This window comes from Anabas testudineus, chromosome 14, assembly GCF_900324465.2.
Source record: "Anabas testudineus chromosome 14, fAnaTes1.2, whole genome shotgun sequence".
In the NCBI taxonomy this organism is placed as follows: domain Eukaryota; kingdom Metazoa; phylum Chordata; class Actinopteri; order Anabantiformes; family Anabantidae; genus Anabas; species Anabas testudineus.
This window is the reverse complement of record NC_046623.1, coordinates 11,879,898-11,887,707: the sequence shown is the minus strand read 5'-3', so window position 1 is coordinate 11,887,707 and position 7,810 is coordinate 11,879,898.

The following is a 7,810-nucleotide window of genomic DNA, read 5'->3' as shown; positions in this document are numbered from 1 at the left end:
CAGTATACGCCTGTGTACACTCGTGAAGACTCGTGGTACCCTGCTGCCTTTAGTGAACATTATAATTATCATCATCTAGTTTGCAAAACGTTCAAATTTGTTCAAGTGTTCAGATTCAGACATAAGCGAGAGTTAAGATGCTCATTTCAATCAAGCACCACTGGGATTTTTTTGTCTAGTTAATGTGTGGAAGCTGGAGGAAGAGGGATTGAAGTTTTGACGTGTAGAAAATGAAAGGGGTAAAATACTGGATGGCACAGTGGGTACTTCTTGAGAAGATTAGGTCCTGAGCCTGTTATAATGAAAAACCGTGCTATGAAAGGCTGTGGGAGCAAATAAAAAGTAGGACAGGCCTTTTGAGTTGTCTCATTATTCCTACTAAAACACTAACCATATGCTGTTTATTGTCATGTTGACATGACTTGTTCGCTTGATAATTAGGAAACTGTGAACGTAAATGCGATGATTTTTATTGTGATCTGTCCACATTTATAGCTCACACTGTGTAACATCTCAGGGAAAACATCCTTAGTTGGAATAAACCTCTTTTTGACTATAAATCGCCTTACTGTTACTTCTTTGCTGGATTTTGATATTGTTTGGTATTCTCCACAATGACTATGTATCACAATGTACAAGAAGAGCACTTTAGAGGCAGATATCGTACTTCACTATGATTGATTCATCTCTACAATATTACCTGGCACTAGAAAACGTGTGAAAAGTGACAAATATATGACATTATATGACATTAATCATGAGAGATCAACCAAAAACTAAAGCATAATCTACAAAATAAGTTAAAAACGCAGCCTCACAACAAACTCCTCGCTTCTCTACTGTTTTCAGCCGCACTTAACTAGAACCTACCACCAGTTCAGTTAAGCACAGGCTGTGCTACCAAAGATAGAGCACATAATTAAAGAAAGAATTAACAAAACAATAAGGTAGGATATCTCAGTTATTACTTACATCGAATTGTGCCCATGGGTGCTCATACACAGTTGCAGCTCTGCAGCTCTGTTCCTACCTTTAACTTACGAGCACCCAGCCTCTCACTGCTGTGAAGGCCTAATGATGCGAACCTGTCTCCACTCTCCTTGAGTGAGCAGCAGAAAGAAGCAACAAAAGAAGCATCAGAGATGTATTTGAAAGAGGAAATCTCAATACAATCTTAATAGATAACAACAATACAACAGAACTAGAATTGAGTTTAACAGAAAGAAAAAATGACTGCAGATTATAATTTAACAGGAAAACAATATTAATACTGAGAAACCTGGCCTGATGAAGAAGAACAATAAATAAATAGTATTGTTTGCAGAAGCACATTAAGAGATGCAGAATGTGGATAATAATAATTGATAATAAACAATTGATGATATAAACTTGTTCACAAGTCAGTGCTGAAACTCTAATTTCTACATTTACTCGATTAAGGCATCCTGCAGAGTATTAGCTCATTATTGTTAGCATGGGAAATATTCAGTGAGAAGCAGTAATAACTCATTTTGACTATTTGTATCATGAAAACACACCTCTTTGCTTTAGGTGCCATAATTCCTGACTCTCTCTAACGAGAAGGCCTTGAACATATGCCATAAAAAGTTCTTTAAAACACAGTGACAGCTGGTTTTGCCGCTAGAGAGCACGAGCGAGCTGCTATATTTTGGTATGATTATAAAAATGTAAAAAACAATTTTCTCTGCAATAATGTGTGTTTTTTTTTTTTCAAAACTGTCCCAGTTCTGCCAGGAGACTCTCTTTCATTTGCTCAGGGATGTTTGAAAAGGTTCATGCTACAAACCTATGATGTTCCCATTTTCCCCCAGTGCCCTGCAGTTTACTGATGGCTGCAGACAGCAGCAATAAAACAACATCTGAGAAGTCATCTGCTGCATCATATTGGAGTGATGGACCTTGTTATGGCAGCGGGAAATCAGGTTGTTCATTTAGGACCTGCTCCAACATTTTTGTCAGTGAGGCAGACACTTCTGAAATTGCTTTCATCCCATTTGGATTTACAGAGGCGAGTTAACTGGGCTTCATCTGCATAACAATGAAATGAACTGTTGAAGGGGGATTGGCACAGTGAGTCTGAAGCAGCTGAAAAGAAAAAAAAATCCAGATGGATATGAGAAGCTTGAGTGGAAGATAAAGTGTTGTATGTAAATCTGATAGAGTCCAGAGCTTGTACACTGATAGTAGTCACTTTATGGAGACATGGCACATGTTCACTTCAGACCATAGGTATTTGGAAAGCTACTTATTTTTTCTTTAGTTTCTCTGCTCAGTTTGAAATAACATAATGAATACCACATTAAAGCCTCAAGTCTCTGCTTTAATTTGCACAAGTTAAGGTCAATATAAAGAGAATTTATTAGAATTTTAACACACAGAGTTCAGATTTTAAAGGTTCACTTGGCTACTAAATATTAGTTAGTTCACAAAAGACATCATACTGTATGTGGCTCAGAGCTGATGGCAAGTAGTTATTAGGTAAGATATCCAAAGAAAAGACTGACAAACAACTTGTTAGACTGAGAAGCACAAGTCTAGATGCCCAGAAAATGATTTGCATGGTGTTATGACTACGCAGCACACGAGACATGGTATCAAATATGTAGGTGTACAAGTTTGAACAGTCAAGCACAGACTTGACCACAAGCTCAGAGAATTTAGTGCATGATGTAAACCCTCTCAAAACCATGAAGTCCAGACAACCATTTGCAAAAACATAAAAAAAAAACAACAGTAACAGTAACTGGACAAGACAAGTTCAGTCAGAGTGACAAAAGTACTTTATTGACAACTCCTGGGTCCATATGGGAAACAAATTGAAACCATTTCACATGTAAACAAGTTGTATAAGGTCACTTGAATGTTGGAGTGCTGGCAGGACACACACTGTAGCCAGAGGAAATGCTGTGCCACAGAAAGTCACGATCATATTAGTAGTTTGCATTTGTAAAGCTGAGCATGCATAAGGACTTTCCCAGCAGCCTCCATCAAACCCTCTAAAGTGATTAACTGGGGTCAGAGAAATATCGACTAAGTGCCACCTTTCTTAAAGTGGGAGTGTGCTTCCACCCCATCCTTCAGATCAGTGACGTTAACTACTGCAGAGACCTCATAGACAAGCAGCATGTACCCTTATGTCTCTTTTGTCTACAGTCACTCTTGCAGTTTTGGGAGGCTGTGGTGCTTTTAAGCTAAACGCTTATGTGCACCATGCTAACATACTCAAAACGACTATGTTGACATGCTGATAACAGGCAGGTTCACCATCCCGTGGAAATTCATTTTAAAGGAGAAATTAAATCTGGCACTAGATGGCAATCCTTCAAGGGCTTTAGAGCTTGTACAGAGGGGAACATAAGTGTCCCTATCAAATGAAACTGCAGTCCATCCAGCAGGGGTTGAGGATATTTCACTCGAAACCACAAATGTCAACCTCAATTTGTCGCTAGAGTAAGATTCAGGTAATAACCAAGGTCAGTAGGCTTCCTCCTCAGAGAACCATCCCTGCAACATGTCTAGTAGTTGCTGAGATCTTCTGTTTTCAGCACAGCAAATCAGCACATTGCATGCAGAAATGACAATTATAGGGGCTGCTTGCTGAGGGGCAAAATTAAAATCACTGAGCAACTGTGCTGTATTTTAATTAACTATTAAATGATTAATTAATTAGCGTAGCTGATAGAGCCAACTGTCATCTAGGACCTATTTGTGTTGTGTAATTACCACAGTGCTTTAATTTTTAGCAGATGAAGCAGCATCTGCCTGTTCAGGACAGGATTGTTGATTCTTCCTATGCAAACGTCATAAATCTGAGATTTGACTGCAAATTTTTAAAGCATACGCACATTATTATTTTTTTTTTTAGCTTTTTGTGCCATAAAAACTCAAGCGGATAGACGTGTATAAGTGTACCTTCAGTTCATCTGTAACAAGTAAAATAGCTGTATCTTTAACTGCAGAGTCGCCATTTGGTGAACATATTTTACCATTTTAACTCAACAGCTTGAAAGAATTTCTGTGACTGAGTGAAGAAAATGTAGTGCAACCCTTTTAGACTATTGTTCTTTAAATTACATCTCCACTGAACAGATTTTGATGCACGCACACACATACTGTTGTTTTTTTTTTTGTGTGTTTTTGTAAATCAGACGCTGTCTCAGTCGACCAGCTGGTCAGCTGCCAGGAAAAATATTCATCACATTTATGGCTTTGCTTGTTTCTCAGCCACAGAGAGTTGCTGGTTGCCGTCTAATGTAAATGATATACATATTTAATGTGATTTTCATTCAGCTGCTTTCTAAAGGCCAGTTTAAAAATGTCCCACAGGGAAAGCCCAACAGTGTGAGGATATTACTTTTAAAATATACTCTATACTATATTTTTACACAAATGATTTGACCAGAGCCCAAATCAGTGACGAAACAAAAGGCATTCGTATTGGTTTTGACCCCGTGTTAAAGACAGATGGAAGGCCGCACTGAGCATCACATCACTCTCAGTCGATAGAGGGATTTGTGAGTGGTCTTGATTTTCTTTCCCAGCTGGACCACTGCTGTAAACTAGTGACCTTCCAGTCAAACACCTGCTGTCGTTAAGATAAGTGCTTTTATTCTTTTCTCTATGAAACATTTATTGCCTCTATAAATCTGAACTAATGCATTTTTTACATTTTGAGTTTGCAGGTGGGTATGTGTCTGTCCTCTTGCTTCTACTCCAGTGGCTCACAACCTTTTTGTTCTGTGATGACTTAAATAAAATATATCCAACATCACTGTCCTTATATATCTGTGTCACTAGTTATGAGTAATATGAAGTACTACTATTACTTTTTTATTACTAATGTGCAGGAGAAACTTGTCTCACACTGTAAACAGAAATTACATAAAGCAGGGTTATTTTTATTCCACTCTTTCTTCTTCATTGCTAAAATCTGGTGCCTACATTACACACAATGCAACTCAACCACACACAGTTTATTACCTCCCTTCTGTCTTTCTAATGCACACTACTAGTTTTTTTTAGATCTTTGAACTTGTGGTCTTCAGACCTAACTGGTGCCGACTTACATGCCAATCACTCGAGGCAGGTAAGCAGACACAAAAGGTTTTGTCTGATTTATTTCACACGTGTGACATTAGTGGAGTTCCACTTTAATTATCTCCCCTCACTTTGATCACTTCTCGGTTATTGATCCACTTGAACCACTGCTGCTTTCTTAAGTTTCACTTAAGTTTATTTCATTCTTTTTATGTCTTTGCAGCTTCCTCTGTTCAGCTCTGAGGTATATTTGATTCCTCCTGTGTATTCATAACCTACTTATCTCATTGTGACACACTTTATATTTTAGATTTTGAATAGTGCTACAGAATATAAATAAGATTTATTTCCGATACTTAACTATTAAAAAAGCAAAGTGTAAATTTGCATGGTTTTGACACAGTATATGTACACAGGAGTTGTTGTAATCATGTACAGATACGTCAACATGTATGGTCTTATTCATTTTGTGCATCTGTGGACTGAAACATTTCCATCTTTAATGAGGCATTTGGACTCCAAAGCTTCATTGTGGCCTTTTGGATGAAGAGTCTGGAAAATGTCAAGCTGTTTTCTCTGTCTTTAGATCATTTTGCACAATTATTTTGGCTTGGAAAGTAGCCGTCACAGCAGCAAGCCTACTCTGGAGATTTATGAACAAACTAAAATGACAAATGTTTTCAAGATGCTATTTGCTGATGTTTTATGCACAATTAAATACACATACACTGGCAAGAAAAAATATGTGAACCTTGTGAACCATATACCTTGTAAATTTCATGGTTTTCTGCATTAATTTGTCATAAAATATGAGCTGATCTTCATCTAAGTCAAGAGTATTAACAAATATAATGTGCCCAAAATAATAACACCTGTTGATCTCTCATGTTTTTATTGAGAACAACTATAAAAACATCATAGTACTAGTGGAAAAAATATGTGAACCCTTGAAATATTTAGCTTTAAAAAGCTACCTGAAGCCAAGTGTTAGCATTCCTGGGGTCTTGTTAAGAAAATTAATTTGGAGGTGTGGACTACTTTGACTCAAACCACTCAAACTTTTTGAGTTTGCTCTGCACAAGAAGAATACGCTTATGTGAGCCATACCTCACCAAAAGAAGCTTTGACAGATTCTACAATCAAGAACAGATGATTTACATGATGCTGGAAAGGGTTACAAAGACTTCAGAAATTCACCTACAGTCTACATTTAGGCAAAAAAATCTACAAATGGAGGCACTTTGGGACTGTAGTTACTCGACCAAGCAGGCAGTCAGTCAAAATGACCACAACACAAGAGCACAACAAACACTCATCAGTGAGGTAAAGAAACAACACTTTGTGACAGCCAAGATTTGAAGGCATCATCAGGACTGACTAACATCTGTGTTTATGAGTCTATAGTACGGAAAACATTGAACTAGCGGGGTGTCTATGCCAGGACCCCAAGAAAGAAAGCTGCTGCTTACTAAAAAGAACAGTGCTGCACGCCTGGAGTTTGCCAAAGAGCACATTGATGCTCCACAGCAGTATTGGCAAAATGTTTTGTGGACTGATGAAACTAAGACTGAACAATTTGGAAAGAACACACAGCACTACAGCTGGTGTAAAATACCAATCGTAAAGTATGATAGAGGAAACATCGGGATTTGGGCCTGATTTGCTGCATTTTGCAAATTCCTCCTAAACGATGTGCAGTTTAATGCTTCTAAGAGGGGGGGTCATACAGTTATTAATTCCAAAGGTTCACATAGTTTTTCCACTACCACTATAAGGCTTTTATGGTTGTTTTCACTAAAGACATGAAAGTACAAAAATTGTAAAAGGTTCACATACTTTTTCTTGCCACTGTTCTACACATACTTAAAGCCATTAACATTGTCTCTTACCAGACATCCTGATACAAACAGCACAGATGAGATTTTTTTTGTTTTACTGGCATTTTCACAAGTCTTTCTGCCAATTTGCCCTTTAACATGAATTAATGAGTGACTGTATGAAAAACAAGCATTTGAACCACCAACTGTGCCTTTTTGAGGGTAGTGACAACCTCTTTCACATGCTAATCATTTAGGATGTGGAATCCAACCATTTATTTTTTATTTTTTTGTTGTACATCCAAAACAGTTTACACATGAGGCCCCAGGAGCCTCGTTTTAATTTATAAAGATGGTTAAATGTTTTTTCTTTGTTATTTCTGTTTTTTTTTTTTAAGATTGTTTTTGCAGGTTTCTGTTCATGTCTGAGGTGTATTTGACTTCTCCGGTGTATTTCTGACCTACTTATTATAAAGCGCTTCATAACTCACATTTTTGCATTAGGACAACATTCAAGCTTATATGAGGCCCCTGCAGTCATTTCAGATTGAGGAAGACGATTAAAAACAGATAACACCAGCCACTTACTACATGATTAAAAGAAAAAGAAAACAGCAACGTATTGAAAAGTTCGCTGTAATCGTGTCAAAGATTAGAAACTGTCAGGTCGACAACTCTTAACTCCAATTATTCGGTAAGCTTTTGACAGCCACGTGTCCTGTACTGCAGCTGCTGAACACATGGGCTGACGTTGCTCTGCACAGAGACGGAAATCAGTTGACTTGGATATTATTAGCCCGTCTTCACTCGCTGCAGTGCTGATCAGGTTTGACATCGCTCATAATCTAGTAAGAACGCCTGCAGCCACTGCTCGTCCATCTTACATACTGTGATGCAAATAATATGAATTGAGGGTGTTTGATTCATTTAATTGA